Source organism: Pan paniscus, chromosome 1 (assembly GCF_029289425.2).
Source record: "Pan paniscus chromosome 1, NHGRI_mPanPan1-v2.0_pri, whole genome shotgun sequence".
NCBI lineage: Eukaryota > Metazoa > Chordata > Mammalia > Primates > Hominidae > Pan > Pan paniscus.
In genome coordinates, this window is record NC_073249.2 from 182,942,817 (window position 1) to 182,970,167 (window position 27,351).

The 27,351-nt window shown below is 44.8% G+C and overlaps 1 protein-coding gene and 1 pseudogene across 13 annotated transcripts in view; one reads left to right on the plus strand and one right to left on the minus strand.

Moving 5' to 3' along the window:
- Window positions 1-27,351, minus strand: part of ST3GAL3 (ST3 beta-galactoside alpha-2,3-sialyltransferase 3) — a 225,948-nt gene that overhangs the window by 64,304 nt on the left and 134,293 nt on the right. The window lies entirely within an intron of this gene.
- Window positions 15,421-16,874, plus strand: LOC100983273 (serine hydroxymethyltransferase, cytosolic-like; annotated as a pseudogene).

Below are 27,351 nucleotides of genomic sequence, written 5' to 3' on the forward strand. Positions count from 1 at the left end.
AGACAGAGTCTGCTCTGTCGCCCAAGTTGGAGTGCAGTGGTGTGATCTTGGCTCACTGCAACCTCCGCCTCCCAGGTTCAAGCAATTCTCTGCCTCAGCCTCCCAAGTAGCTGGGATTACAGGTGCCTGCCACCATACCCGGCTAATTTTTGTATTTTTAGTAGAGATGGGGTTTCACCATCTTGGCCAGGCTGGTCTTGAGCTCCTGATCTCATGATCCACCCACCATGGCCTCCCAAAGTGCTGGGATTACAGGCATGAGCCACCGCACCTGGCCTAATTTCCCATATCTTTAAGGATATAATCTAGAGTCCTTTTGGAGTGACTTGCGAGGTCTCCCATGATCTTGCTCTAGATTACTTCTAGCCTGTCTTCCAGCATCTAGGATGTAACACTATGTGCCAAACATACCAAACCACATGCAGTAATCTGAATGTCCTTATGTGCATCATGTTCTCAGTTTATGCATTCCCTCTGTCTAGAAGACCTACCCTGTCATTTTTCAACTGCCTAATTCCTTAATCTTTTTTTTTTTTTTTTTTTTTTTTTTACCTTGAGACAGGGTCTCACTCTGTCACCCAGGCTGGAGTGCAGTGGCACAATCATGGCTCACTGCAGCCTCAACTTCTTGGGCTTAGGGGATCCTCCCACCTCAGCCTCTCGAGTAGCTGGGACTATGGGTGCACACCACCACATGTGGCTAATTTTTTTTGTTTGTATTTTTAGTAGAGATGGGGTTTCCCCATGTTGCCCAGGCTGGCCTCAAACTACTGGGCTCAAGTGATCGGCCTGCCTCAGCCTTATAGTGCAGGGATTACAGGTGTGAGCTATCACACCTTGAAAAAAAAATCACCTCCTTCAAAAATCCTTCTCTGACCACTTTCCCCCAAAAGATGGCTTCTCCCAGGTATTCTCTGTTACAGATCCTCCCTGTCCTGCAGGCTTACAGTAGGGGAGAAAAAGAAACTTCCAAGGCATTTTCCCAGGCTGCTGAAAGGGGCCATGACATGTCCTTACCTGGGTGTCTTTGAGAACAGGCAGTGCTGAAAATATATGGGAGTGTGGGGCAGACAGTGATGATTCCAGAGGAGGTCAGGAGCCCTGGAAAAGGCCCGGCTGCTTGGCTCTGGTTGCCTGTGGCCTTGAGGGGCCATGAATACTTCAGGTCCACAGACCACGTATCTTAAGGAGCTACTGACATAATGTATCCCACCCACTGACACTTACGGCACCAATCCGTGCCAAAAACAAAACTAAAACAAAAAAGAAAGACTACTTTTCAACCTCATGATGGTGAGTCAGCAATCACCAGCGAACCAATGAAAAGGTCTTCTTTGGCCCTTTAATGCTAGAAGTAGATGATCAGAATGAAGGTCAAGAGGTCCTGTAAACAATAATGGCAGAAGAGGAGTAAAGCCCAGTGATCTACCTTAGGAAAAAAGCCCCTTCTGACACCTCACTTTGATTAGGTGTCTCCTTTCTGTGTATTTGTGGCACCTTAGACTTTCATTTACCATCATGTCAGCATTCTCTAATTTTGTTTTCATGTCTGACTCACTCTAGACAAGTTCTGGGGTAAGGATTATGTATCACTTTTCATCCTTAGTACCCAGCATGGTGCCAAATATATGGAAATGCTTATAAAATTAAAAATAGAGGAAGGGGAGGGAAGGAAGTTTAAGTAAACAGATTTCAAGTTGAGAAGTTTGGTGACTAAAAGGTATAGATACTACAAATTCATGTGATGTAATGAAAAAATGTCTTTCACTATGTCAGAGACAGAGAGGAAGGTGCATAAAGACTTATAAATAAGAACGTTATGACCAGGCATGGTGGCTCACGCCTGTAATCCCAGCACTTTAGGAGGCCGAGGCGGGAGGATCATGAGGTCAGGAGATCGAAACCATCCTGGCTAACATGGTGAAACCCTGTCTCTACTAAAAATACAAAAAAAAAATAGCCGGGCGTGGTGGTGGGTGCCTGTAGTCCCAGCTACTCAGGAGGCTGAGGTAGGAAAATGGCGTGAACCCGGGAGGCGGAGCTTGCAGTGAGCCGAGATCGTGCCACTGCACTCCAGCCTGGGCGACAGAGCAAGACTCTGTCTCAAAAAAAAAAAAATGTTGTACATAGATACTCTGTTTACACTAGGAAGAAATCGGAAAAAAAAAAATCCCTTAAAGGACCTGGGTGCTTCACAGGGATGTTCCGCAGGAACTTGAAGCTAAGCATTCTCCCCAAATGAACTCAACAGCTGCCCCATAAGCGTGCTCTTCACCCTGTGTTTCCTATGTTAGGAAATGGTGCCACTACCTTGCCAGCTGCCTGAAACAGAAACTAGGAATCCATTTTTACTCATCCCTCTACCAGCCACCTAATGTTGTCATTTCTCCTCCCCTAATATGACATGAACTTGTCCTTATCACCTCTTCCCAAGCATTACCTTCCTCAGTCCCACCTCCTGTAACCCTTTCTCCCCATTTCAGGCAATGACCTTTCTAAAGCACAAATCTGATGCTGTCCTTCCCTCCCTGCTTTGAATCCTTGGCTGACCTCATAATAAAGTTCAAACTTCTCAGCATGACATTCAAGGCCTCTTACCAAGGACTTGTACTCCAACAGCCAAATTACTTCCAAGTGTGTCTCCTTCCCTCCATGTGATTCCTGCCCTTCCCTAGATTCTCTACCTGGCCAGTTTCTAACTGTCCTCCAATAGGCAGCACAGGTGTCCCCACCTCTAGGAAGCCTCTCCTGCCTGCAGTTTGGTCAGGGGCCCTTATCAGAGCACACACAGCTCCTTGTGCTTGCTCTGTTGCTACAGTAACCACACTGCCCACTCAGTTTCTTTCTTTGTTTTTTTTCCCTGAGACAGAGTTTTGCTCTTCTTGCCCAGGCTGGAGTGCAATGGCGCCAGCTCAGCTCACTGCAACCTCCGTCTCCCAGGTTAAAATGATTCTCTGCCTCAGCCTCTCAAGTAGCTGGGATTACAGGCATGCGCCACCATGCCCGGCTAATTTCTGTATTTTTAGTAGAGACGGGGTTTTGCCATGTTGGCCAGGCTGGTCTTGAACTCCTGACCTCAGATGATCTGCCTGCTTCGAGCTCCCAAAGTGCTGGGATTACAGGCATGAGCCACCGCGCCCGGCCCCCACTCAGTTTCTTATCTGTCACTCTCCCCTGGACCTCTGCACAAGGCTTGGTAGACAGTGAGTGCTTAGGGGTTCAGGGAGGGGCAGAATACTTGGGGTCTCTGGAGCTTGGAAGTGGGGCAGCAGTCACCATGGGCAGGTCCAGATTGGGATCTATGAGGTACTGATGCAAGCATGCTCTTCTCTGGAGGCCTGGTCGCTGCTCCACAGAGATGGAAGAGGAGGAGGAGGCTTCTCCCACACGCCGAGGACACTCTCTGCCAGACTGGGGCCTCTGTGGGGTCTCCCAGGATTAAGAACATCACACTGAGCAGACAGGCCCCATTTTAGGGGGCGGAAGCTGGCTTAGTGATGGAGCTATGCTTCCCCCAACCCATTCTTTATTCTTTATGATCTCCGAATCGCAGAAGCAGAAACTGCTCACCCTTGGTCTGAAGCTTTTCGTGACTTGTGCGAAGAAATGTCATCAACAGCCTTTTGTTTGAACTTGACTTGTGTGAATGTGCCAGGGGACTTGCTCAGAAGAGTCTTTTCAGATGTCATTTCTGTTTGTCTATAACCCTGGTCCATGCAAAGTCATTCACAAGCCAGTTTTTCTGAGGCTCCGGGGCTGTCATAGTCTCATTCTTGCCACAGCCCGCACAGCTACTGTGTGACTGCCTCCAGCCTGGAGTGGGTGCAGGGCTTCAGCCTCCCCACAGCCCCACACTTAGCAATGGTGTGTGCTGTGGCCAGGTCAGAGCCAGGCACTGAAATGCAGCTGTGAGGGAGTACTCAACCAAATCTCTCACTCTCAACTTGACTTGAATGTCTCTGAAACCCTGAGCTACAACTTCAATTTACTTCCCCCAGACAGTGAGCTGGGACCATGCCTGCGTTTTTTAAAACCATTTCCCCAGTGCCCACACAGTGCCCAGCACTCGATAAAAATGTATTACATGAGTGAACAGACAGATATGCAATATCCAGTTATTTGAGTCAATTGAGGGAGACCGTCAAACTCAATGTTTTGAAGGAAGAATAATCCAGAATTTAATATGTCCTTAGAGCCACTTTAGACTCTGTCCACTGTTTTTTTGAAACTGGGTCTCACACTGTCACCCAGGCTGGAGTGCAGTAGCATGATCACAGCTCACTGTAGCCTCAACCTCCCTGGCTCAAGCGATCCTCCTGCCTCAGCCTCCTGAATAGCTAGGGCTACAAGTGCACATCATTATGCTAATTAATTTTTTTTTTTTTTTTTTTTTTTTGGTAGAGACAGAGTCTCGCTATGTTTCCCAGGCTGGTTTCAAACTCCTGGGCTCAAGTGATCCTCCCGCCTCAGCCTCCCAAAGTGTTGGGATTACAAGCGTGAGCCACCGCGCCTGGCTCTGTCCACTGTTGATGCTGCTGGTGTTGGTCCTGGGAAGGAAGCCCAGAGTGCTGGGCCCAGCTGCACAGTGGGCCTGGACATGGCAGAACACACAACTAGGTCAGTAGGACCCGCTCCTTCCATTTCCCTCCCCAAGCCCAAGCCAGCTGCAAGGAGTGTGGTGATAGGATAAAGGCAAGAGAAATGGGAGCTGTCCCCAGTTTAGTCAGTCACCAAGTGGTGATGGAGGGTAAGATAGAGGTAAAAATTAGACAAGGATCAGTAAAGGTCTCAGGAGGGAACTATAATGCGGTATACACAGAACTGTTACAGATAGAGGTGCACACAGAGCTGGGGGAGCTCCAGGGCAGGAAAAGCTTCACAGGGGAGGTGACATCTGAGCTGGAGTTTTAAAGGTGGAGAATGTGAGGACAGTCACTCCAGACAGCACATGCATGTGGACAGCTGGCCAAGCTGAGCGCCTGCCTTGTCCAGGCCCCTTTGGAGGGGAGAGGCCTGCCACAAGCAGTTCTCTGAGCAGAGACTGCTGTGCTTGATGCCAGGCAACATTCAAATTACTCATTGAAGTAAAAGCAGTAGTTGTCTCTCTTTTTTTTTTTTTTTTGAGATGGATTTTCGCTCTTGTTGCCCAGGCAGGAGTACAATGGCGTGATCTTGGCTCACCGCAACCTCCGCCTCCCGAGTTCAAGCGATTCTCCTGCCTCAGCCTCCCAAGTAGCTGGGATTACATGCATGTGCCAACACGCCCGGCTAATTTTGTATTTTTAGTAGAGACGGGGTTTCTCCATGTTGATCAGGCTGGTCTCGAACTCCTGACTTCAGGTGATCCGCCTGCCTCGGCCTCCCAAAGTGCCGGGATTACAGGCGTGAGCCACTGTGCCCGGCCAAAGCAGTAGTTCTTAAGGCAAGAATATGGAGAAGCACTCCAGGTTGGGGGACTAGCAGGCACAGCACAAAGGCATAAAAGACTATGGGTTAGTAAGGCATTGGCATGTAGGGGTTACGGCACCAGGAAGCATCAGCTTAAATTATTAATTTAATTTATTAATTGAAGCATCAGCATAAGTTATGAGTCATCGGTTGCATCCTGTGTAGCTGGAGTTGCCAAAAGCCACATTTCCCGATATGTGGAAGTATTTCTGTATCAACAAATGCCAGTCACCTGGGTTTGTATGCAGTCTATACAAGTCCTGACAGCTCCACACCAAGACATATTACTGGAAGGTCTCCATGAGAGTTGAGGCAGTCAGAGCATAAAGACAGAACCACACTTACCACCCCAGACGAGGCACTCACTGCATGCCAGGCACCAGGACACACATGTCATGGACATTATTTAGTGTTATCCCCATAAATGCCCATGAGATGGGGGCTGTTATTCGCATTTTGCAGATAAGGAGGCTGATGTTTAACATGACTAAGGGCTTGTCCAAGGTTATACAGCTAGCAAAGTAGCAAAGTTGGGATTCTAACCCAGGTTTGCCTGATTTCAAAACCTAAGCTCTCTTCACTTGCCCAGACGGAGGCAGAGGAGCTCCCAGCTGTATTCCATCTTTGCTGAGAAAGCATGAAGGAGATGCTGTGAACCTGGCACAGGCACACAAGGTCCAGCCACAGGGATCGGTGAAACAGTGGTGAGGCCAGGTGGTAAAGATGTACCCCTCGTCCTCCGACCAGCCTCACCGCAGTGCCAACAGATGACAGTCTAAGTACAGTAAGACCACTTTTGCCTCAGCTCAAAAGCTTTCTACTTCCTGAACCTACCCTCAGAAAAGGTCTGAAATTAGGCCCAGTTACAGGCTGGAAAAAATGATCAACCTCTGGCTAGGGAGAACGTGGTGACTGTAACCCACATAGCCTACATCCCTCCACTGCCCTCCCTTTCTGCATCTAGCACTCCAGGGGTTAGGGAAAGGGGCTCATGGCTAGACAGGAAGAGACCTGCTGCTCATGGAGGATGGCCCTTGGGATCCAGATGCATGGCAGAAATGGCCAGTCCTACCTTTCTTCCTTTAGCAAATGCTCCTCTGTGGAGTACCTGATGAAGACTGGAACAGAGATGGATAGAGCAAGGCTCACCCTTTGCTCCTGAACCTCACTCTACATGCAGCTATGCCTTTGCCAACAGCTTTCCTTGGCCACACTGGGGTCTCTGAACCCTGTGTTTCCTCTCAATAATCTGAGCGGTAGCAAAGGAATGCATCTCTATGAGAGTTAGCAACTTTCCTGGAGCAGTCCCACTGGAGACAGGGCTGCGTCAGGAGCCCAGGCCTCCTGGATGATCTATCTTTCCCCACAGCCTTGAGTGTGGGTCACGGTTTGCTGTGCTCTACCCTACTGCCTCTTGCACTCTTCTTCATTTTGCCCCCAAAATGACTAGGCTACAGGCAGAACTGGCTAAACCAGAGGCAGCTGCTGACCATGTTTAAAAAGGTCATTGCTTTGGAGGAAGGATTCTTTCCATCAGGAGGCCCACATGGGCTTATGGGGCCTGATCCAACCAGTGGTCATTCTCCTTGCATACCCCCTCAGGGGTAGGGAGGGGCAGAAAGAAGCCCTTCAGGGGAAGGGACTTGGGTATCAGGGACCCCTGTGTGTGCAACAGCCACAGGGCAGGAAGAGAAGGGCACAGGAGCAGAGGCAGGGGGTTTGAGATGGTCAGAAGCGGCCTAAGGGTGAACATATAGCTGGCAGAGTCCTGCCCTTAATCCCTCTTGCTGGTCTTGAGGTACACATGAGGATGGGTGATGGAGATGGGGAATGTGGTGGAGACAGCCCTTAACCTGGCCAGAACCTCACTGATCATAGTCACCTTGGACACACGGGAGCAAGGCCAGTGGAGACAGCAGGTACAGAGCCAGCCCTCATCAGAGCTGGTTTCTGAGCTCAGGCCTCAAGCACATGCCTTGCCCTATTTGGAGGACTTGCTCCATTTGGACATTTGCTTCTTAGAGCAAGTTCCGCAACTGGCAATTGGCCTCTGGCCCAGACACACTATCTGAAGGGGCTGAGCAGCAAAGCAAAAGGTGTCATTTTGTTTTTCCAATCATCTGGTTTTTTTTCTTTTTTTTTTTTGAGATGGAGTCTCACTCTGTCGCCCAGGCTGGAGTGCAATGGCGTGATCTCGGCTCACTGCAACCTTCGCCTCCCTGGTTCAAGCGATTCTCCTGCCTCAGCCTCCTGAGTAGCTGGGATTACAGGCATGCACCACCACACCAGGCTAATTTTGTATTTTTGGTAGAGATGGGGTTTCTCCATGTCGGTCAGGCTGGTCGCCACTGTGCCCAGCCCCAATCTTCTGTTTTCAAACTATGTTCGGAAGTTGCCCAGTGTGGGAAACTTCCGCATACTAAGCCCTTGAAACTGAGGGAGAGAGGATGGGTCTATCCCAACACAAGGGCCACAAAGATGTCACAGGGCCAGCTGTCAACAGGCCTTTTTTCGTGATGCTGCCACCTGTCAGGTGTGTGTTTCCCTGACCAGGAACTCCTGAGAACAGAGGCCATGTGGCCCAGTACTCGCCACATCACCCTGGACAATCTCATCCACACTCTGGGGGCTGTGTATGGACCTACGTGCAATTTGTTTTCTTCCAGCCCAGACCTCTCTCCTGAGAGATTCACTGAACTCAGGCTCCCTGTGTAGGGCCGTGGCTTCCCTCTGACACTTCATTTGCCTGGATCTGGACTCTTTGCCTGCGTCAGGGCAGAAGCCAGAGCCAAGGGCCCTCATCATGGCAGGCAGGCATAGACTCGTGTCCTGCCTCCACAGTGGGGAGGCAAGGCTTCAGCCCTCCTTCTCCCCTCTAGCTCTGGCTATTTATTTGGGGAGACCAGTCAGAGAGTGACCTGTCTCCCCAGGTGCAGACAGAGTAGGGAAAGCAGGACACAGTCCTGAAGGTGCCAGCAGCTTGCTCTCTGCTGAGCTGCTGCCTCATCGCTGGGACTTGTGTGGGTGGAGCTCAGACCTGGGCCCTCCCTCTCACTGAGGAACTCACAGGGCTGCTTGCTCCTGGCTGGGAGCCTCACACAGCTCGGGAGGAGGGCCAGGATCATGTTCTGTGCTTTCACCAGCTTTTGCTCTTCACAAGCAGCAAGAACTCCCCACATGGGGATCTTGTACCTGAACCAAAAAAAGCAAAGCTGCTAATCTGACAAGATCAATCCTCAAATACCACAGGAATGCAGCCAGCCTGCCTGCTCTCACCAGGGACTGTGCTTCTAAGCATCCCTACAGTTCCTGCTCTTAGGCTGGAGCCTGGAACTGGTCTGCAAAGGAGGAAGCTGCCCCCACCAGTGTGTCTGGTCTTGCTGCCAAAGCCCCACCTTTCCCAGCATAGCTCAGGCATCAGACTTCACCAGGACGTCTCCCCAGTCAATCTCTCATCACTCCTCCAGCTGAAGGGCCTTCTCTGTGTCCCCACAATCCTCTGTCCTCACCTCTGGCAGAGCACATATGCCTGGATATGTTTTTGTCTCCATGCACCATTTCTCTTAGCTCTGGGGAAGATAGGTACAGATGAGGAAGGTGAGGCTCAGAAAGGTTGAGCAACTCAGCCCTATTCACTTCGAAAACCTGTTCTCTTTCCACTATAGTCCGACACTTCTCAAACCATCTGTGAAGAGGGATCGGTTGGTTTTGCTTTTTAAATTTCTATTTTGTCACAGAATGATAATTTTATAAAATAGAATAAAAATGAATCACTAGAAAAGTTAAATAAGGCCAGGTGTGGTGGCTCACGCCTGTAATTCCAGCACTTTGGGAGGCTGAGGCAGGTGGATCACCTGAGGTCAGGAGTTCGAGACCAGCCTGGCCATCATGGTGAAACCCCGCTTCTACTAAAGACACAAAAATTAGCTGGACATAGTGGCGGGCACCTGTAATCCTAGCTACTTGGGAGGCTGAGACAGGAGAATCTCTTAAACCTGGGAGGTGGAGGTTGCAGTGAGCCAAAATCACACCATTGCACTCCAGCCTGGGCGACAGAGCAAGACTCCGAGGAAGGAAGGAAGGAAGGAAGGAAGGAAGGAAGGAAGGAAGGAAGGAAGGAAGGAAGGAAGGAGGGAGGGAGGGAGGGAGGGAGGGAGGAGGGAAGGAAGGAAGGAAGGAAGGGAAAGGAAGGAAGGAAGGGAGGGAGGGAGGGAAGGAGGAGGGAAGGAAGGAAGGAAGGAAGGAGGGAAATACACATATAAAATATAAGCTCCATTTTTCAAAGTTTGTTTTTTTTGTTTTTTTTTTTTGGTAACAAATAGCTGAGACCACAGGTGCATGCCACTGTGCCAGGCCTATTTTTTATTTATTAGATTCAGCAACATAAACTTACTCTAATTGCCATAAATGTTTTCAAAAACCTTATTTCCAGTATCTCAAAAATCTTGTGGCAGACCAGTTCATATCACTTTTGATTCTATAGCACACAACAGGTTCCAAACTGCCTTTTGCCTGTCTGGGACATTCTACCAAGGCTTTGCCTGTCATTCACCTTCCAGTAGAAGTTAGAAAGGGATAAGATGTAGCTCCTCAGGTCCTGTCCTGGGGTAGGAGAAACAATGTACTCTGACACCATCAGAAACAGTTAGCAGGTTGAGGCCTAGAACTTCTCCTACAGCTGATGGATTTATAACCAGCTAGGTCTGCAGGATTCACCTTTGCAAGCAAGTGTGGGTCCCTAATCATCTGGGAAGGAGATCTAAAAAAAAAAAATCCCACAACTTCTGGATGTCTACTGCAGCTCCACCTATGAGAATTGGAAGATAGAGCAAAGAGGAAAGAGACGGGGTCTACCATTATAGGTAACTGGCAGGCTAAATTCCTTGAATAATGGAGGAGGCAGTAAGCTCAGACAAGATGTGGAATTGATTTAAAAGCAGAACATGGATTAGTTCCCAGAGGAGGTCCCAACACCTGACGCTAAGGAATATATGAAAAAAAATTGGTGGGCAGAGAAAAGGAGAGGACACAAATGGCAATTCTTCTAGCTGTAAGCTGGAGTCCAGGTCATGGACAGGCATTGAGGTTGTCTAACCCATGCAGGCTACTCTTAGACACTCTGCAGAGAAGCTTTAGTTATAGAGCACTCTGCTCTTCCCAGAAAGGTCTGTACCCAAGGATTTCACCACAGCAGGTACCTACTGAAAATATTTAAAACATTCTCCAAACAAAAGGAATCTGCATTCCCCTCTAGGTCCATGGTTCAGAGCCTCGATTCAGGACAGGGTGGGGTTGGTGGGTTTGATTCCTGGCTCTGTGCTACTATGACCTTGAGCAAGTCGTTAGCTTACCCATCTACAAAATGGGTATAACAACACTTACTTCACGGGGTTGTTGTAAAGGGTTTTTGCAAATTTGACTCCATAAAAGTGCATTATCACATTGACTTTATGTGTAACGATTGTGTGTGTATGTAAAAACACTGAAACTTCCTTGATAAGAGATGTCCTTTTTGTATACATGCATTTGTGAAAGATAAAATTTCTTAAGATCTTGGCTCTTTGGACAACTGCATATGCAGTAGTGACCCACTGTGGCTTTTGACTGATCTTGATAAAAGACTGTGACGAGATCAATCATGGTATTTCAGATGTCTGTCACAGTATTTCAGATGACCACAGTTGTAAACCTGGGTGTACACAATTATCAACTATAGTGAAATGTGTTTATACGTTTCCCTTTGTACCTATTTCTTTATGAACAGTTTGCCTGTTTCTGTTATATCCATGTGACTGTCATTAGTAACCTGTTCATGCCTGTCGTTAGTATACCTGTTTATGCTAGGCAATAAAATGTGTATGTTATTAATGCCCGTTTCATTGTGTAAAGTGGCCTATGAAGTGTTCTGTAATGTTTTTATGTTTATCAAATAAATCCCCTTTTAAGAATGTAAATAAATATATTTTAAAGAATTTTAAAAATTATTTTTTCCAGAATGATGTTTTCAAGATTTTAATCCTTCAGAATTGTGATTTTCAGGGTTTTAGAGTTTTTGGGATTCTCATCTTTTAGGATTTCCTTTTTTTTTTTAATTTAATTTAATTTTTTTTTTTTTTTTGAGACAGAGTCTTGCTCTGTTGCTCAGGCTGGAATGCAATGGCATGATCTCGGCTCACTATAACCTCCGCCTCCCAGGTTCAAGCGATTCTCCTGCCTCAGCCTCCCGAGTAGTTGGGATTACAGGTGCCCACCACCATGACTGGCTAATTTCTGCATTTTTAGTATAAATGAGGTTTCGCCATGTTGGTCAGGCTGGTCTCGAACTCTTGACGTCAGGTGATCCACCTGCCTTGGCCGGCCAAAGTGATGGGATCACAGGCGTGAGCCACTGCGCCTGGCTGATCTTTTAGGATTTCAGCATTTGGGACTATGGTGTTCGTGACTGTGTCTTTTGGAATTATGATCGGCTCCCATTGTAAAGGCTAAATGAAGTAATGAAATACAGTGTCTGGCACACGGTAGGTGCTCTAAAAATGGCGTGACACTTTATGTGCACGGGTTATCTGTGTCTGCCAGTGGAATGTAAGATCTCTGAGGGGAGAGGTTTTATGTAACTTATGCAGTGCTGAAGCTATAGCACCTAGAAAAATATCTGGCACTTTGTTGAATGAGTTTACAGAATAATAGGATCAATGTGGCAACTTTTTAAGAGATGAGAGAGACCTGAATATGATTAAATAGTGATAAGAAGGAACCAGTGAAGAGAATGAAGATCCAGGTTCCTGCAGAGGTGGGAGAGGTTGGAGAATCAGGGCTCGGGGAAGGAACTGACCTCGGAAAGAAGACAGTACACAAGTGCCAGGACTTGACGACTCATTAGATATCTGGTTAAGAGGGGAAGGGAAAAGAATTACTCCCAGATTTCTTGCTTGGGTGAGAATGGATAGTGGTGCCATTTCCTGAAATAAGAACATAGGCTGATTAGATTTGTTGGAAATTCGGTGCGTTGGATACACTGAGCTTGTGATGCTTTTGAGTCATCCAAGTGGAGCTGTCCAGCAGGAAGTTGGGTATTTGGGTCTAGAGATCAGTAGAGATGTGGGCTGCAAAAAGATTGAGAGTCATCAGCACATATGATGTTAGCTAAAGCAGTGGAGTGAGAAGAGAGGAGAGCTATAACTGAAACCAGGCAAACACCAACATTTAAGGATGGGCACAGGAAAAGAAGATCTCTTGCAATAGAGACTGAGAAGGAACAGAGAGGTAGGAGAACTGGGAGGGAGTTTGAACAAATAATTAAGGAGAAGAGAGAGTTTCAAAATGGAGGAAGAGATCAATACTGCCAAATGCTTCAGAGACATCATAAAAAGAGAAAGACTATCTATCTGTCGGATTTGTCAGTGCTTTTTGGTGGTCTGGATAAGAGCATTCTGAGGAGGAGAGAAGCGAGAGTGGAGGCCAGACTACATAGAGGGACATGAGGAAGCGGAGAAGGTAACTGTAGCAAGTCTTGCATATTCCTGGTAGGGGTATGGGGGTGCCCAATGTGCTCCCAGCCTAGAAGGACAATGATTCTGCAGAAGTAGAGAAGTAGATGGTATTCCATTCTTCTCCGTAATTTATGGTATGGGACAAAATTTGGCAAGGACGCCTCTCAATCTTACTACCCCTCCCTGGTGTTGTAGTGATAACAATCCCAGGATCTTTTTCTGGAAGGGCAGAGAGAGAGGGGCTTTGTAATGTGGGGATACCAGATACTCAGCTATCCTGGCCAGGAGCCCACAAGCTTTTAAAGTCCCCAGGGCAGTGCAATAGGTCTCCTGTACCTTCTCATGCAAGCGTCCCAAATCAGGCAGCTGGGACTGTGTTAACTCTCTAGACTTCCTGCCTCAGAGAGCTCTGCAAAGTTTCAAGGGCCATCTTTGCACTCTGGAAACTCAGCCAGCTTGGACCATAGCAATGATTCCTTAGCAGTATGTGAATCACAGACGCACAGTCACAGATACACACCACACACCCCAGCCTTCCTAAAACAAAATGCATCTCAAGAGAGGTGTGGTTTTCCTCTGTAGAGCTGGGTAAGAGAACCATTTCTACATCAGCACCTCATTAGCTACCACCAGGCATCTGGTAGACCTCGGTACCTTGGCCACTAGCCAGCCTGCCCATGAAACAGCAGCTGTGAGAGGAAGTAGAAGGCGGTTGTTAAATATGTGGGCTTGGGTTCAAAACCTAGTTTTATCACTTCCTATCTGTGTGACCTCGGGCAAACTGCTTGACTTCTCTATGCCTGTATTTCCTCATATTTAAAACTGGACTAACAAGGGTTAGTCTCATTATATGATTGTTGGGAGAATTAAAACAGAAAAAATATGAAAAAATCTCAGCACGGGACCTGATCCAAAGTAAACATCAGTAGGTGTGAGCTATCACTGTCACTGCTGCTAGTATCACTCTGCAGCATGGACGTGGCTTGGATTAGGGCTCTGCTTTCTGCTGAAACTGTTTGGCCACAGGTTTAGCCTGTAGGTGCCTCACTTTCTCCCAATACTGAGTGGCCCTACTGGCCACCAAGTAAAAGAGACGACACTCAATCATGTCTTTCACCAAAGCACAAAAAGCCACTCAAATGTATGAGGCAAAATATTGGCAGGAAAATGGGGTATGCCAATTATTTGTCAATTTAGATTTTACGAGTTATATTTTTTCTTTTTAAAGAAAACATTCAAAATGTTTACTGTGACTTACTCTAGGATCTTTATTTTTCTTCCTGAAAAAAACTTATCTAATTATAATGAAAGTCACTGAGAAAACAGAATTCACTTAATTAAGTGTCTAACATTAAATGTTGTTGAAATGATCTAACATTTATGGCCCCAGGACACATCCTCTCATTTCATTCTCTTGACTAATGAGTGAAATAAGGCTCAGACTTTTCCAAGATCACATAGCCTGTGAAGTGAGAAAGCTGTGAGAACTTTCAGTCTCCAAATCTTCATCTCCTTTCAATCTATCATATATTGGAATATGTCACAATAATTAGTTTTCTTCAGAAACTCTTTCCACTAAAAGAGTGTCTTATCAACATTTCCCACATCCTTACACTCTCAATCTCTGGAGGGCAGAAATTAATTTCCACTCACAAAACCAATACCAAGTGTCTACTGTGTGCTAAAGGCTCTGCTAGGTGTTGGCAGCCATGAATAGACCATGCCTCTATGTGAGAAGTTCACAGTCTCTATGGGAGAAGAAATACCAGCCAATAGTTATATACACAATAACAAAGCTATGTGTGAGGCACTGTGGTGGTGCACAGGGTAGGGGAAAGAGTAATGGAGTGTATTTCTAGGTAAGGGAAGACTTTACATTCCATGAGACCAAACAGATTCAAAAGCCCTAACTCAAAATTTAGAGCAAAACAAGTGCTCAATAAATCTGAGTTCCTTTGGACCTACTGCCATCCCCTCCCCATCTCTCTAATTAGAGGAAGATGTATCCAAGTGAGCAATACTCGAGGGAGGAAAGGAGGACTTCCCAGCAGAGAGTACAAAAGTTTGAGAGCAAACAGGCTGGCTTCCCAGAGAAGCAGGACTCTGGTCTGGATGGGTGGGCACATCAGCACCCCTTCCTTTACACTGCCTGCTCCTTAGTCTGCACCTAGGGATGGGAGTCAATGACTAGGTGGGCTCAGGGAAGAGTGAAGCATAGGAAAAGAGAATGTATGCTTCACACAGCATTTGGGGATTTTTTTTAAAGAGGTAAGATTTAGGCCAAGCCTAAGCCTGGTGCAAGGGGTGCACCTAGCAGAGCACTAGCAGTCCCGCACCAAGTTTGGGATTTGGGGTTGGTGCGGCCAGTCACATGGCTGGCGCATGGCAGTGTACAGGGCATTGGGTCAGCGGGTCTGGGACTCTGGTGTCACTGGTGGCGGCGTGGGACTGAGGCTAGGCACATGTGTGGGGCTGTGTTCCGGCAGCTTCGGACCCATGCAATGGCAATGCCAGTCAACAGGGCCCACAAGGATGCTGACCTGTGGTCCTCACATGACAAGATGCTGGCGCAGCCCCTCAAAGACAGCGATGTTGAGGTTTACAACATCATTAAGGAGAGTACCGGCAGAGGGTTGGATTGGAGCTGATTACCTCGGAGAATTTCGCCAGCTAGGCAGTTTTGGAGGCCCTAGGCTCTTGCTTAAATAACAAATACTCTGAGGGGTACCCGGGCCAGAGATACTAAGGCAGGACTGACTTTACTCATGTGCTGGAGACCCTCTGTCAGAAGCGAGCCCTGCAGGCCTATAAGCTGGACCCACAGTACTGGGGGGTCAACGTCCAGCCTTGCTCAGGCTCCCCTGCAAACTTTGAGTGTAACTGCCCTGGTGGAACCCCATGGGTGCATCATGGGCCTGGACCTGCCAGATGGGGGTCACCTGACCCACAGGTTCATGACAGACAAGAAGAAAATCTCTGCCACGTCCATCTTCTTTGAATCTATGCCCTATAAGGTGAACCCAGACACTGGCTACATCAACTATGACCAGCTGGAGGAGAACACCCGCCTCTTCCACCCGAAGCTGATCAGTGCAGGAACCAGCTGCTCCTCCTAAAACCTGGACTATGCCCGCTGCGGAAAAACTGCAGATGAGAATGGGGTGTATCTCATGGTGGACATGGCACGTATCAGCAGGCTGGTGGCAGCTGGCGTGGTGCCCTCCCCATTTGAACACTGCCACCACCACTCACAAGAACCTGAGAGGCTGCCAAGTCCGCATGATCTTCTACAGGAAAGGAGTGCAAAGTATGGATCCCAAGACTGGCAAAGAGATTCTGTACAACCTGGAGTCTCTCATCAACTCTGCTGTGTTCCCTGGCCTTCAGGGAGGTCCCCACAACCACGCCACTGCTGGGGTTGCTGTGGCCCTGAAGCAAGCTATGACTCTAGAATTTGAAGTTTATCAGCACCATGTGGTGGCCAACTGCAGGACTCTGTCTGAGGCACTGACGGAGCTGGGCTACCAAACAGTCACAGGTGGTTCTGATAAACATTTGATCCTCGTGGATCTCCATTCAATCAAAGGCACAGATGGCAGAAGGGCTGAGAAGGTCCTAGAAGCCTGTTCTATTGCCTGCAACAAGAACACCTGCCCAGATGACAGAAACACTCTACGGCCCAGTGGACTGCGGCTGGGGAACCCAGCACTGACATCCCTTGGACTTTTGGAAAAAGGCTTCCAAAAGGTAGCCCACTTTATCCACAGAGGGATAGAGCTAACCCTGCAGATCCAGAGCAACGCTGGCATCAGAGCCACCCTGAAAGAGTTCAAGGAGAGACTAGCAGGGCATAAATACCAGGGGTGTGTGCAGGCTCTCCAGGAGGAGGTTGAGAGCTTCACTCTCTTCCCTCTGCCTGGCCTGCCTGACTTCTAAAGGAGCCGGCCCACCCTGGATGCACCTGGTGCCACAGAGGAAGCTACCTGCTGGAGGATCCCCTTGAGAGATGTACAAGCTGCCCCACAAGGGACCCACTGACACTTGTGTCCTTTGAGGGGTTTTCTTTTGGACTTTTTTCATGTTTTCTTCACAAATCAAAATTTGTTTAAGTTTCATTGTTATTAATTCTGGGACAGGTTATTACAGGTTTTTAATTTGAACCTGGCTTTCTCACAGCTGGATATAATTATTCTAGAAAAATAAAAATACTGTGTAGCCACTTGGCCATAATCATTTAGACCATGGGGTAGGGCAGAGCTATTAGAAAGATTCTAGTGTTTTACTCTCCCTAGGCTTTCCTTTGCCTTGCTGCAGCAGAGAGGAAATGCTCCTGTCCACAGCTTGTACACACTGCCACTCTTACTATCTTGTTACCCAGCAGCATGCCAAAGGGGAGCTGAATTCGCCTCTGAAGCTTCTGCTGTGTGCTGTAAATCAGAAGTGTACATTAGCCAAGTGTACACAAGGTGCACCCAGTATGGTGGGAGGGTTTTGCTGTCAGTAGTTCAAAGTATGGTGTAGAAAGGGTCTCCTCCCTCCATCCTGGGAAATCCCAGTCCCATCCTGGTGTGAGAATCAACCAGGCTTTCCTGCTCCACCTGAGATAACCAACTCCCTCCCATAATCAGGAAACCAAATGTCACCTTCCCAAAGAAACTTTATTTTCACATAGCTGAAGTGCAAAACATATATGACCATTTTTAATAAGCACAATCAAATTTTTAACCACTGAATGTCTATAAGAATTACAGCTTTAAAAATACAATTTTTATATTTCAAAAATATTTGAACTCGAACTAATTTCTTAAAAAGTTAAAAAAGGTAAGGTTTAATAGTTTTTGTAGATCATCTCAAAATTAACACATCAAAAAGAGCTTTATCAAGTCCTTTTCTGTCAAAATATTGATGCTGCAGAAATCAAAACCTTGAATTTACTTAAGTATTTTGTGATCAAAATACCAAGAAATACTAGCTACCCATATGAAAAAAAAAAAGAACCCTAGATCTCAACTTCATTCTTAACACACAAAACCAAAAATAGATGAATTAATAATTTAAATATAAATAACAAAACTGTAAAACAGAAGAAAACAAAGGATGGCACCATCATCAACTACTATGTGGGTACGTAAATCCCAAAACTGCTATGAAGGGAAATTTGCCAATAACTCTCAAAATGTTCAAGAAGGCAGAAGAAAACACAAACATAATAAGAAATGAAACAGAAGATATAAAAAGACCTAAATGGAACCTACAGAGATTAAAAACACAGTATTTGACATAATAATATACATGGTGGGATTAACAAGTGATTAAATGCTACAAAAGAAAAAGCTATAAATGTGAAGACATAGCAATATAAACTATCCAAAATGAAGCAGAGAGAGAAAGAAGATTGAAAAACAAAAACCCAGAGCATCAGTGACCTGTGGGACAAATAATATAGCATCCATGTAATTTGAATCCTGGGAAAGGAGATGAGGCAGAAAAAATATTTGAGAAAATATGTAAACAAGGTCCAAATGTGATTACAAAGAATAAAACAAAACAAAGCAAACAAACAAGAAAACTATGAACCTACAGATCTGAGGAGTTAAATAAACTCCAAACCAAATAAATATAAAGAAAACCACAGCCAGGCACGGTGGCTCACACCTGTAATCCTAGCACTTTGGGAGGCATGTGGATCACCTGAGGTCAGGAGTTTGAGACCAGCCTGGCTAACATGGTGAAACCCCGTCTCTACTAAAAATACAAAATTAGCCAGGTGTGGTGGCGCATGCCTGTAATCCCAGCTACTCGGGAGGCTGAGGTAGGAGAATTGCTTGAACCCAGGAGGCGGAGGTTGCAGTGAACCAAGATCGCGCCATTGCACTCCAGCCTGGGCAACAAGAGCAAAACTCCATCCCTACGCCAAAAAAAAAAAAAAAAAAAGAAAACCACAACAAGGGGACACCATAATAAAATTGCTGGAAACCACTGGTAAAGAGAAAAATCTCACCAGGCAGCCAGAAGAAAATGGAAATACTACATACAAAGGAATATAGGTAAGAATGAGAGAAGACGTTTTGTCAGGAATGAAGCAAGTAAATAGAGTTACATATTTAAGGTAGTAGGGGAGGGGTGGTGGAAGTGAGAACAGGGTACTGTCAACCTAGAAGTGTATACCTAGCCAAAACATTTTTAAAAATCTTTCAAAATTGAAGGTAAAATAAAGACTTGTTCAGACAATCCAACGCTGAAAGACTTCGCAGTCATCGGACTTGCCCCACAAGAAATGTTAAATGAAGTTCTTCAGGCAGAAGAAAAAGGATACCATATGGAAATATGTATTTACACAAAGGAAGAAAGACCAACAGTAAAGAAAACTTTGTGAGTAAATATAAAAGAATTTTCCCTCTCATTAAAAAAACTTTTAAAATGTTTGGATTGTAGTAAAATACACTAACATAAAATGTACCATCCTAACCATTTTTAAGTGTACAATTCAGTAGTATTAGTTATTTTCACACTGTTGTGTAACCAATATCCAGAGCTGTTTTTCATCTTGCAAAACTGAAACTCTATATGCATTAAACAGTAACTGTCCATTCCTCCCTCCTCCCAGCACATGGAAACCACATTCTACTTTCTGTCTCTATGAATTTGATTTCTCTAGGCACCTCATATGAATGGAATCACACAATATTTGTTTTTGTGTAACTGGTTCATTTCATTTAGCATAATGTCCTCGAGGTTCATTCATGTTGTAATATGTGTCAGAATTTCCTTCCTTTTTCAGGCTGAGTAACATTCCACTGCTTATGCATACCACATTTTGTTTATCCTTTCATCTGTCAATGAATATGGGTTGCTTCTACTTTTTGGCAATAATGAATAATTCCTGCTACAAACACCCTTTGGAGCCCTGCTTTCAGTTATTTTGGGTATATACCCAGAAGTGGAATTGCTGGATCATACGGCAATCCTATTTTCAATGTTTTTAGGAACTGCATCCTGTTTTCCAAAGTTGTTGTACATTTTACATTCCCACAGAGTGCACAAGGATTCTAATTTCTCTACATGCTTGCCAGCACTTGTTATTTTCTGGTTTTGGGATAATAGCCATAGTATCCTAATGGATGTGAGGTGGTATCTTACTGTGGTTTTGACTTGCGTTTCCCTAGTGATTAGTAACATTGAGCATATTTTTATGTGCTTTTTGGCCATTTGTATATCTTCTTTGAAGAAGTGTCTATTCAAGTTCTCTACCCGCTTTTAAATCAGTTCTTTTGTTGTTGCTGAGTATTAGAAGTTCTCTATATTTTCTGGACAACACTAACCTCTTATCAGATATATGATTTGCAAATATTTTCTCCCATTCTGTAGGTTGCCTTCCACTCTCATTTTTAAATTATTTTAAATAATTGACTATTTCAAACAAAAATAAATAAGCTGGGCATGGTGGCTCATGCCTGTAATCCCAGCACTTTGGGAGGCTGAGGCAGGCAGATTGCTTGAGCACAGGAATTTGAGACCAGCCTAGGCAACATGGCAAAGCCTTGTCTCTACAAAAAATACAAAAATTAGCTGGGTACGGTGACATGTGTTTGTGGTCCCAGCTACTTGAGAGGCTGAGGTGGGAGGACTGCCTGACACAAACAGGTTTAAAAGATAGGCTGCTCCCCGACCACCCGTGGGACAGCTCAAGGGCAAATGTAAACATGCTCCTTCCCACAAACAAAAGTAATTGCAAAAACCCCAATTACTTTTGCACCAACCAAATAAAAGGATGGAAAACATACACCATGATACAGCTTATTTTTATAAAGGCCAGAGTGGTTTATTAATATCAGACAAGGAAGATTTTGGAACAATAATTATTTGACTATCAATAAGAAAAAGGGACATTTCAAAATAATGAAGGAATCTATTAGAAATGGGATACAACAATCCTAAGTGTATACACACCAAATGACAGAGCTTCAAAACAAATGAAATAAAAACTGATAAATTAAGACTTCATTACCCCTCTGTCAGTAATTGTTAGAAAAAGTGTACAGAAAATCAGTAAGGATACAGGAAACTAGACACATACCATAAACCAACCTAAGTTAATTGCCATTTATAGAATACCCTAAAACAGAAGTATTTTCTTTTCAAGCACACACAGAATATTCACCAAAATCGACCATATTTTGTCCCATAACTCAGATTTTAATTAATTTAAAAGTATTAAAATCATATAACGTATATTTGGAGCACAGCAAAAATAAATCAGAAATCTGTAACACAAAGATATCTGGAACACCCACAAATATTAGGAAATTAAGCAAAAACACTTCCAAAGAACTAATAGGCCGAAGTAGAAATCACGAGTAAAGTTAGATAATATTTTTAACTCAACAAAGATAAAAATACAACATATCAAAATTTGTAAGATGTAGTCAATGCAATATATAGAGTGAAATTTATACCATTACAATGTTTATATGAGAAATAAATAAAATCAATGATCTAACCTTCTAGCCTAAGAAAAAAAAAACAAATAATAAATTAAAGTCCAACTAAGAGAAAAGTGAAAAAATAAAAAATGAAGATAGGCACAGAAATCAACGATACAGTGGAAAAAATATCAATAGACAAGAACCAATGGAACTAAAAGCTAGTTATTTGAGAGGATCAACAAAAAATGATAAACCTCAAACCAGATGAATTAAGAAAAAGAGAGAAAAAATGCAAATTACCAATATCAGGCATGAAAGAGAGGACTCTGTCTCTATCCTAGACATTAAAATAATAATAAGGGAATATTATACCCAATTTTATGCTAATAAATTCAACAACTTAAAAGAAAGGCAAAATTTCCTTGAAAGACATGCTACTAAAGAAGAAACAGAAAAACCTGAATAACTCTAGAATTAAAGAAATTTAATTTGTAATAATAATAATAAAAAAAAAAACTTCCCTGGCTAGGCACAGTGGCTCACATCTATAATTCCAGCACTTTGGGAAGCTGAGGCCAGTAGATCACTGGAGGCCAGGAGTTCGAGAACAGCCTGGCAAACATGGTGAAACACCATCTTTACTAAAAATACAAAAATTTGTTGGGCATGGTGGTGCACACCTGTAATCCAGCTACTCGGGAGGCTGAGGCACAAGAATTGCTTGAACCCAGGAGGCGGAGGTTGCAGTGAGCTGAGATTGCACCACTGTACTCCAGCCTAAGTGACAGAAACTATGTCTCAAAAAGAAACCAGAAACAACAACAACAAAAGCCTTCCTACAAAGACGTGCAGGCTATGAAATAATAAAAAATACAAATATTGGTCTCTGCTCCTGGTCCCTACATAAAGCTCCTAAAAATCCTTACAGATAGGGGCACTAAGAGAATCTTTTGTTCTAATATCTAGTCTTTTTTTTTTTTTTTAGACGGAGTCTTGCTATGTCGCCCAGGCTGGAGTGCAGTGGCACGATCTTGGCTCACTGCAAGCTCTGCCTCCCGGGTTCACGCCATTCTCCTGCCTCAGCCTCCAGAGTAACTGGGACTACAGGTGCCCGCCACCGTAGTGCCCGCCACCACGCCCGGCTCATTTTTTTTTATTTTTGGTAGAGACGGGGTTTCATCGTGTTAGCCAGAATGGTCTTGATCTCCTGACCTCATGATCCACCCTCCTCAGCCTCCCAGAGTGCTGTGATTACAGGCGTAAGCCACCGTGCCCGGCCACCAATAGTTAGTCTAGTCTCTGACCCTAGTTTCTGACCGAGAGCTCTTAAGACCTTTGTAATTTCCTGACTGATAAGAGCACATCTGACAGAGAGCTGCTAAATTCCTTCAAATTTCCTGGGTGATAGGAATATCTTTTGTTCTCATGAGATGACTTCTGGATAGCCTTATGTTGGGTGCTGGTTGGCAGGGGAACCAACTATGCAATTAGAGGGCTGGAACTTTCAGTCTCACCCTCTGACCTCTGGGGATGGGAAAAGGGCTGAAGGTTGATTTGATCACCAGTGGTCAATGATGCAATGAATCATGCCTATGTAATCCTCCACAGGGTTTATAGAAGCCTCCATAAAAACCCAAAAGGACAAGGTTCAGAGAGCTTTCAGACTTGTGAACCACTTACCACACGCCATGCCCTATGCATCTCTTCCATCTGGCTGTTCATCCATATCCTTTATGATATCCTTTATAATAAATGGATAAACATAAGTTTCCCTGAATTCTGTGAGCTGCTCTAGCAAACAGATCAAACCCAAGAGGGGATGGTCTTGGAATTCACAATTTATAGCTGGTTGGTGAGATGTATAGGTAACAACCTACTACTTGTGATTAGCATCTGAAGTGAGGTATAGTCTTGTTCGGCCGTCAACCTGTGGGATCTGACGCCATCTCCAGGTGGATAATGCCAGAATTGAATTGAATTATAGGACACCCATTAGTGTCTGCTGAAGAATTGCTTGATGTGTGAGAAAAACTGCCACACATCTGGTGTCAGAAGTGTGTTCAGTGGCGCATGAGAATAGAGATAAAAAACTGTCTTTTCTTCAGACAGGCCTAGATTTTGCTGGTGAATTCTATCAAACATTTCATGAAAAATATTACCAATTGTACACAAAATTTGTAGAAAGATGAAGAAATATTTTCCCACTTATTCTGAAGCCAGCATTACTATATTACCAAAACTAAAGACATCACAAGAAAACTACAGACCAGTATCTTTCATGACCAAAGACACAAAAATCCTTGAAGATTTTTAGCAAATTGAATAGAGCAATGTGTAAAAAGAACAATACACCAAGACCAAATGAAGTTTATCCTACAAATGAAAGATTGGTTCAACATTGAAAAATCAATTAATGAGAAAAAACCAATCAATGTAATTCATCATATTAATAGACTAAAAAAGAAAAGCCATATGATCTTCTCAAAATATGCAGAAAAAGCATTTGACAAAATTCAACATCTATTCATGATAAACACTCTCAAGAAACTAGGAACAGAAGAGAACTTCCTCTACCTAAAAAATGGTATCTATGAAAAACCTACAGCTAACACCATAATGGTGAAAGACTAGATGTTTTCCTCCTAAGACTGGGAACAGGCAAGGCTGTTCACTCTCACCTCACCTATTTAATACTGCACTGAACAGTCTAGCCAATGCAGTAAGGCAAGAAAAAGGAATGAGACATATAGATGAAAAAGGAAGAAATAAAACTGTCTTTAGTAACAGATGACAAGACTGTCCACGAATGAATGGTACTGGCACAAAGTCATAAATCAACAGAATAGACTAGGGAGTCCAGAAGGAGACCTACACATACATGTTCAACTGATTTTCAACAAACATGCCAAGGTAATTCAATGGAGAAAGCAGAGTCTTTTAACAAATGGTTCTGGAACAACTGAACATCCAAGTGCAAAAAGTGAATGTAAACTCTTTTTTTTTTTTTTTCGAGATGGAGTCTTGCTTTGTCTAGAGTGCAGTGGTGTGATCTCAGCTCATTAGAACCTTCGCCTCCCGAGTTAAAGCGATTCTCCTGCCTCAGCCTCCCAAGTAGATGGGACTACAGGTGTACACCACCATGCCCAGCTAATTTTTTGTATTTTTAGTAGAGATGGGGTTTCACCATGGCAGCCAGGATGGTTTTGATACCCTGACCTCGTGATCCGCCCACCTCATCCTCCCAAAGTGCTGGGATTACAGGTGTGAGCCACCATGCCCGGCCTCTAAAAAAATTATCTGAGACTGGGTAAATTATAAAGAAAAGAGGTTTAATTGGCTCACAGTTCTGCAGGAAGTGTGGTGCTGGCATCTGCTTACCTTCTAGGGAGGCATCAGAAAGCTTACAATCATGGCAGAAGGCAAATGGAGAGCTCAGATTTTTTTTTGTAGCAATGCAAGAATGGCCTAATACATAAAATTGGTACCAGGAGTAGGGTATTGTTAGAAAGATATCTAAAAATGTGGAAGTGACTTTGGAACCGGGTAATGGATAGAGGTTGGAAGAGTTTGGAGGGCTCACAAGAAGACAGGAAGATGAGGGCAAGTTTGGAACTTCTTAGAGACTGGTTAAATGGTTGTAACCAAAATGTTGATAGGGATATGGCCAATGAAATCTAGGCCAACAAGGTCTCAGACTGAAATGAGGAACTCATTGGGAAATGGAGCAAAGGTCATAACATGTTATGCCTTAGCAAAGAGCTTGGTTGCATTGTGCCCTTTCCCAAGGAATCTGTGGAAGTTTGAACTTGAGAGTGATGATTGCATATTTGGCAGAAGAAATTTCTAAGCAGCAAAGCATTCAAGATATGACTGGCTGCTCCTAACAGCTTACACTCAGATACAGGTGCGAGTAAATGACTTAAAGTTGGAATTTATATTTAAAAGGGAAGCAGAGCATAAAAATTGGGAAAATTTGCAGCCAAGCCACATGGCAAAGAAAGAAAAAGCTTTTTCAGAAGAGGAATTCAAGCAGGCTGTGGAGTAAGCACTTGCTAGAGACATTTGCATAACTAAAAAAGAGCCAAATGCTAGTATCTAAGACAATAGGGAAAAAGCCTCAAAGGCATTTTAGAGATTATTGAGGTAGCCCCTTCCATCATAGTTCCTGAGGCCCAGGAGACAAAAATGGTTTCATGGTTCAGGCCCAGGGCCTCACCCCTATGCAACTTCAGGACACTGCTCCCCACAATCTGGCCGCTCCAGCTCTAGCCATGTCTCAAAAAGGGCAAGGTACAGCTCAGGCTGCCACTTTGAAGAATGCAAGCTGTAAACTTTGACAGCTTCCATGTGGTATTAAGAGTGCACAGAGTGCAAGAATGGAGGATTCTTGGATGCTTCCACCTAGATTTCAGAGGATGTATGGAAAAGCTTGGCTGCCCAAGCAAAAGCCTGCTGCAGGAGTGGAGCCCTCACAGAAAACCTCTACTAGGGCAGTGTGGAGGGGAAACATGGGATTGGCGCCTTCACACAGGGTCCCCACAGGGACACTGCCTTGTGGAGCTGTGAGAAGGGGGCCACCATCCTCTAGTCCCCAGAATGGTAGATCCACCAGCAGTTTACACCCTGCACCTGAAAAAGCCTCAGGCACTCAACGCCAGCCCATGAGAGCAGCCACAGGGGCTGCACCCTGCAAAGCCACAGGGCGGAGCTGCCCAAGATCTTGGGAGCCCACTTCTTGCACCAGTGTGCCCTGAATGTGGGGCACAGAGTCAAAAGAGATAATTTTGGAGCTTTAAGATTTAATGACTGCCTTGCTGGGTTTCAAACTTGCATGGGGCGTATAGCCCCTTTCTTATGGCTGATTACCCCTTTTTGGAATGGGATGTTTACCCAATGCCTATACCCCTATTGTATCTCGGAAGTGAGCAACTTGTTTTGATTTTATAGTCTCATAGGTGAAAGGAACTCATTTCCAGATAAGAATTTAGATTTGGGACTTAGGATCAGGGGACCTGCCCCGATAATCATGTAGGTTCTTTTCTATTTTTCCTAAGCGTCGGCCAGCTTGAGAAATAAAGGGACAGAGTACAAAAGACAGAAATTTTAAAGCTGGGCATCCGGGGGAGACATCACACGTTGGTAGGATCCGTGATGCCCCACAAGCCACAAAAACCAGCAAGTTTTTATTAGGGATTTTCAAAAGGGGAGGGAGTGTGCCAATAGGTGTGGGTGACAGACATCAGGTACTTAACAGGGTAATAGAATATCACAAGGCAAGTGGAGGCAGGGCGAGATCACAGGACCACAGTAGGACTTTTGAGTTAATGCTAGAATGAGTTAAGATTTTGCAGGGACTATTGAGAAGGGATGACTGTATGTTGAAATGTGAGAAGGACATAAGATTTGTGGGGGCCAGGGACAAAATGATACAGTTTGAATATTTGTCCCTGCCCAAATCTGATGTTGAAAGGTAATCCCCAGCCAGGCTCAGTGGCTCAAACTTGTAATCCCAGCACTTTGGGAGGCCAAGGTGGGTGGATCGCTTGAGGCCAGGAATTTGAGACCAGCTTGGGCAACATGGCAAAACCCCACCTCTACCAGAAATACAAAAATTAGCCACGTGTGGTTGCATGCGCCTGGAGTCCCAACTACTTGGGAGGCTGAGGTGGCTAATTGCTTGAGCCCGGAGGTCAAGGCTGCAGCGAGCCAAGATTGCACCACTGCACTCCAGCCTGGGCAACACAGCAAGACCCTGTCTCAAAAAAAAAAAAAAAAAAAAAGGAAGGGAAAAAAATGTAATCTCCAATGGGGCCTGGTGGTAGGTGACTGGATCATGGCGGTGGTCTCTCATGAATGACTTAGCACCATCCCCCTGGTGCTGTTCTTATGATAATGAGTGAATTCTTGTGAGATCTGGTTGTTTAAAAGTGCGTAGCACTTCCTCTCTTTCTCTCTCTTTCACTCACTTGCTCCTGCTTTTGCCATAT